The sequence below is a fragment of the Rhagoletis pomonella genome, unplaced genomic scaffold (genome assembly GCF_013731165.1).
Source record: "Rhagoletis pomonella isolate Grant_MI unplaced genomic scaffold, Rhpom_1.0 Rhpom_scaffold_00021, whole genome shotgun sequence".
Taxonomy (NCBI): Eukaryota; Metazoa; Arthropoda; class Insecta; order Diptera; family Tephritidae; genus Rhagoletis; species Rhagoletis pomonella.
In genome coordinates, this window is record NW_023458575.1 from 533,716 (window position 1) to 540,553 (window position 6,838).

Sequence of the window (6,838 nt, forward strand, 5' to 3'; positions counted from 1 at the left end):
ATTTGCCGCAGCTGTCAACTAGAAGATAGCGAAGAAAGTGTCCAGCAGTTCCTGTGTGAATGTCCAGGCCTTTCGAACATTAGACACAAGACGTTAGGGAAACATCTAGTAGCAGAACTAACCGACCTATCAGGAGCTACCATTAGCGAAATCGGCAGATTCATTAGAGAGTCGAAATGGTTCGACCTAGCAACATAGGAAGTGCATAGACAAAATATTTATCCCCCGCGAGAAGTGCATCAAAATGGTGCAATAATGCGCTAATTGTGTCCTGGGCAGCGACTAGGAAGCACTGCAACCAACCAACCAACCTTGAAGTAATTTCAAATGTAATTGGTTTTCTCTTTAATTCCATTACAAGGAATTTCATATTGTAATTGGGATAAATTACGTGCTAGTAATGTAATTTTTTTTTCAATTCCTTTGAAAGGAATTGAAAATGTAATTGATTTTTTTTCAATTCCATTACCTGGAATTGCAAGAGTACTTAAGTTGTTTCAATTACTCAAAGGAATTGTAAAAGTAATCGAGAAACTGAAAGTTCATTCACGAATGTACAATGTGGAATTTTTGTTGTGGTCAAAGATTAAAATCGAAAGCACACATTGGACATCTTCTATGTATATCTATATATATAAAAATGTTGTGTTCGTATGTCACGGTCATCAAAACCCGAGAACGGCTGAACCGATTTGAATAATTTTTTTTTTTATTATTCGGTATAATACCAGAACTAATGATATCGCAAAAATTTGGAGGGTTGCCACCTATTTTAAAATTTTTAAACCCAATTATATTGATAAAATTAATGAATTATTACAATATGGGTATCAAGTTAAGGAGGTTTAAGAAAGATAACAGCTGGAAGTATTTTTGATGAGGGTTGCCACCTATTTGAAAATTTAAACTGAGTCAAATTGTTAAAAAAATGAAATATTGCCATGTGGGTGTCAAACTAAAGAGTTTTAAGAAGGCTTACTGCCGAAAATATGTTTGAGGAGGGTTGCCATCTGTTTGAAAATTTAACTAAATTACATTGATAAAATAAATAATATATTACAATATGGGTATCAAATTAAAGAGGTTTAAGAAAGATAACTGTTGGAAATATTTTTTAGGGGGGCTGCCCCTATTTGGAAATTGTAACTCAGTTGAATTGATAAAGTAAATGAAATGTTGGCATGTGGGTGTCAAACTAAAGAGTTTTAAAAAGGCTTACAGTCTACCATGAACACTTCCAGAAATATGCAATATGAAAAGTTCGGTTTATATGGGAGGTGCCACGCCCCATTCTCCAACCATGCAAATTTGTCTCCATGAGTATGGGATTGGTCTTATATATGTATATATCACCATACCCAGTTCTAGTCCTCTACCACAAATATATGCAGTTTGAAAAATTCGGTTTGTATGGGAGGTGCCACGCCCCCTTTCTATATCGAAACTTTTTTTTAGCCTATAACTATCCTTGGAAAGTCTGCAGTAGATTCCGAAATTTCAAAAAAAAAAAATCGGTACGGCCTTTCTCGAGCTTTGCGAACAGAAAAAAACGCCTTTCAAAATATATATTTGTATAGACTAGAGTCCAGCGCAAGTGTATTTGCCGCATTTCATTCAATAAGTACTCCTTGCATTGTACTCTACTCCCAACACATTGTTACTTTTTTTCCGCATACATACACTACTTGGCGTTGAGAGAGTAAATACTTGACGTACTTGCTATTACTCCACCAAAGTATGTACTCTATTTCCTCTCATCGCGTACGAGAGATGTTTGCTGCTGCCTAAAGGGAGTAGCAAATCTACTCTCTGTATATTTGTAGTACTGTAAGTACTTGCGTATTAAATTTCATTTCTGCTTGTTAGCGTACTAGTTGATATCGTTTGCTGCTCTGGTCACCGAAATTGAAAGAACAAAGTTACAATATGGAAATTGACGATGTAAGGAAATGTTTACGGTCTTATTTATAGAAAATAACAAAGGTTTAAACAGTTGTTTAAAGTGACATTTTTATATAATTTTTGTATTTAAACAGCTTTTCAAGTCTATGTACATATGTATTTAAATTTTTATGAATAAGGCCGTTAATGTATTATTTCTGGCTTCTAATTTGGTGTAAAACTATTTGCAGTCACTAACCAACGAATCAGTTGTCATAAACAGCAACTTAAGCAATGCTACTATACGAAATAAAATTATTATTAATATTTTTAGCCATTCACCTTTTTTTCCGTGCAACCCTGCGTTGAGTTGAATGTAAATGTTGAACGCAAAGTTGAACAATGCAAACACTACTTAAGCTATGATTTGTTATTCGTGAATCTTTTTAACACATACTTTGTATGTAGTCGAAATAGCACAGTGTACAATGCATCCTTACATGTTTTAGGTACACATAGAAAAAATTAACACACAGTCAACCTTGAAATACCACAACCTAAACTAAGAATGTGCAGTGTAGTAGATTACATTCCAAGCCTACGAGTCTTTTAAGGGTTTCAAACTTTGATTTACTTTGTTTTGTTGTAAGTTCTATAAACTACATATATGCTAATAAAAATTAAGAACATGGACAATTGCGAAAATTTGCGTGCAACTAAAAAGTAATTCCAATAAAAGTCCAATTCAAATTGAATCGCAGCTAATTAGATTTACAGGCCAATGCTAGTGTATAACTTGATGAACTGTAAATGTTGCAAATTGTATAAAGAAGTTTTGAGTTTTAATGCAATAATTAAGTTTTAAGAATTATCAACCTACTGGAAGCGCCAGATTTTTCGGCCAATTTTGCATGCTCTCAACAATTTACGTTTTATGCAAATTCGCTATGTCGTTTTGGCTGGTATTCACTGTACCTATGTACAAGTTAACACCGGTAAACACGTATCCGGTCAACATTCGACTTCCACCGATATTGCTGACGGTGCGTCGGCAGGTTTGAGTGTGAAAATAGCGTAGCAACAACTCTCCCACCGATATTGATGACGATGCGTCGACCAGGTAGCGCGTGACAACAACAACATCGCTGCAGCGGAAAAGCCAACAGCAAGAGGTAAAATTGCCGAATTGCATTTTGCAAGTCACACGGCAAAACATGTGCAGCAACTGGTAGGTGATAAGAAAGCGTCAGGTATTTAGGCGTAGTCCCCGCAATATTCTAGTTAGCAAATTCAGTTGTAATAATTCGACCGATACAAACGGCTGCTCTTGTGCAAACAAGAGAAATAAAATAACATTAAAACCAGACCGAGTGTTTTAATAAGTTACATACACACGTAGTTTGTATGTAAGTATGGCTGTCTAGTTAAAATTATATTTTCACTGTTTTATAGTCTTTACACATAACCCAATTTGATCTGACAACTCCTATTTACTTACTTTTTTAATTTAGTTCATATTTTATTTTTAGGTGCAAACATTTACTTAAAGGTTTCCAAAATACTTGAAGAGTTCAACCTCAGTATAGGCGATAAAACAATTATTGTGACAGACAGGGGCACGAATATGGTTGCAGCTTTCCGTTCATACAACCACCTATTTTGTGTGAATCACTTGCTTCATAATGTCATTAAAAAATCGATTGAGGAATCTGAAGCTATGGAGAAACTGGCAAATTCATGTACAAAGCTTGTGAAGTATTTTAAAAAATCCGGCCACAACTCAAGTCTGAAAAACACTTTAAAAAGCTTTTCTCCCACGCGATTCAATACAATTTATTATTTGATGGTCTCAATTCAGAAAAGTTGGTCCGAAATAAATAACATATTGCAACAAGAAAATAATATTCACAAACTCCATAATATTCAACTTCATAATCTTAACGACATTATTGCGGTTTTGGAACCGTTCGAACAATCATCTAAGAAATTAGAAGGCGAGAATTACCCGACCATATATCTCGTTTATGTATTGGTTCACAGATTAAAGAAAGTTTGTACTGCGGCAGATACCGATTCGGAGTTGGTTAAAGAGTTCAAGTCGAAATTATATGCGTGCATACAGTGCACAGTGATTGAAAATCTTAAAAATATTCATAGACTAGCCCTTTTTTATTCGTTCCTGCAAACAAACTTCTTTTATTTTCTGATCTTGAAAAAACTTCTACCATACATGAATGTAAACGACTCATGGTAGAACTTCCTTTGGATACCTTAAATAACGAAGAGAACTCTCTTCAGAAAATAATATATTATTTACGGATTTTGTCCAACCTCGCCAAACTCTCAACTTCGAAAACCAAATCGACAGAGAAATACATCGCTACGAAAACACTCACGTCGAATTTTATGATGATTTTGATATTTTGAAATGGTGGGACGTTCACAGAAATGATTTTCCTGTATTATACAAACTAAGTTGCCGAGTTTTGGCAACACCAGCATCTTCTGCTCCTTCTGAAAGGATTTTTTCTGTGGCCCGAAATATAATAACAGAAAAACGGTGCAGGCTTAGCGGCAATGAAAGCGCAATAAACCAAATCATGTTCTTGCATTCAAATATAGATATATAGTATCTTAATTAATTTAAGTGATTTCGTTTTAACTTTACTTGTGATCTTAACTTTTAAAAATTGAAATTTTGTTTAAGTTCTACAAATGTGTCTTTTTTCATATGTTTCTTATAAATAAAGTAATACACATCAATACGAATTTCTTAATAACTGGTATACTTATGTAATTAAATTTTATATTATAGACATGGGTTCAACAGTTAAGAAGTTGTGTCTTGAATTTTAGGTCAGAGCAAGTTCTCACTTACTATCTTGCTAAATATTGCACTCACGTAGAAAAAACCACGTTCATCTCAATTACATATACATATACCAGAGGGTCGATTCCCGTTCTGCGTTATCGTGAAGTGAAGTGAAAAGTATAAAATTAGCACCGAAATGTGGAGTAAAAGTGTTATTTTTATCACTTCGCAATAGCGCAGAACGAGAATTGACCCTCAGGGCTGCACAACTACATATCGTCCCTGAAAAGCAAAAAGTTGTAACTAATAAAAAATTCAAAATTCAGTTTTTGATTGATATGATGGATTTCATAGAATTACAACTCCCATGACTTTTTTTTTAATATCTCTCTTGGATATATGTGTGTACATATGTATGTACAGTACATACTAATGTACTTGTTATCCATGTGAACGCTTCGCAACCTTCCGCAAGCCGGAAATTCCCCACAACTTGGTTTTTCTGCAGTGAAGCGACAGAGAAAGCAACGAGAAAAAAATATATGCCGACACTTACCATTTTTAATCTATGTACATATGTAATTTGTACATATATATATATGTATGTAGGTATGCATATCAGCTTTTTAGTTGAAAGTACGTTTTGCTCGTCGCTCTCTTCATCGCTCCACTACATTCCTGTCCTTAGTTTTATTCAGATACCACAAATGTATGTTTTCTTCGAAAATACTCAAGTACTACCTGTAGAGTACTCTACTGTCAAATACCTTTTACTCGAAGTTGTTGCGGAAGGCAAAGTAAATACTCTACGCGTGTTGCTATTGATCGGTAGTTTACGTACGCTTGCTGAAACTGGTTTATGCTTACTCACAATTGACCCGAACGATGAAAGTAGGGGAGGGAAAGTATTTGCGCGGCGATCGGATGTCTTGTTGGGCCGTTTAAATGGAATTGCGCAGGAGTTTAGTATAGACTAGCCAATATCTGATTGTTTTGCGGCTTAAAACACTACTACCAATGAAAATCGATGGATAAATAAACAAGTTTGCAAGGGTTAAGTGAAAGTGCAATAATTTTTTGTATGAAATACTAGCAGGAAATAATGTTACCCATACGCCATATCGTACATGAGCGTATGGCCATGTTAAAGTTTGGATTTTTTTCATTCGCAATGAAAACTTAAAATGAAAATAACTGGACTAAATGACCTTATCTAAAAAAAAACGGTATACAGATCCGTAACATACTACTTAAAATTAATTTTACGTCTCTCGGCGTTTTTTGTGTAATTTTAGCATCGTTACAGTGTTATCATCAAAATTTAGCCATAGCAATGAAATTTGTTTATAAAATTCTTAGGAGGTAGGATCTCCAGTCCCACAGGGCTCGTAATTCAAGCGGACTCTATCCTCATTTGTAACGCAGGATACCATTAAGAGTACTTCAAAGGCCCCAGAAGGCACGCCATTTGCGGTAGAATTAAGGGTACCATAACACACACAATTAACTCAGTGCATTTTTATAGATACGCAAGGATTAGTCCAAGAGAACAGCAGTGCCCAAGGCAGCAACATTTATGGGTCTCATCTGCCGCGAAGCGCGTTCGCGGTAGGATCTGGAAAATTTAACCGTTACCCTATAAACTGAACAGCTACAGTTTAAGCTATTCAGTTTTCTTAAAGTCCAATTAGTAATACTACTTAGGTATAAGTTGTTTATTCAAGGCAGTTAGCAACCAAGAAATTTAACAAAGCTATTGCAATTCAACAGTAAAAAATTTTTTGTTTTATAAATTTTTCGATTACTTTTTAAATTACTTTGAGGAATGGAATTGGAAAAAAAAATCAATTACATTTTCAATTCCTTTCAAAGGAATTGAAATAAAAGAAATTACATTACTAGCACGTAATTTATTCCAATTACAATATGAAATTCCTTGTAATGGAATTAAAGAAAAAAACAATTCCATTTGAAATTATTTCCAAGAAATTGAAAAAGTAATCGATTCCTTTGCTGTGAACTAAAGGAATTGAATCCTAATTACAATTACTGAGGAATGTAATTGTAATTGTAATGTAATTGCATTTACCCAGCTCTGATGACATTGTTACCAATTTTAGAACAAAACTCGTACCTTATGCATTA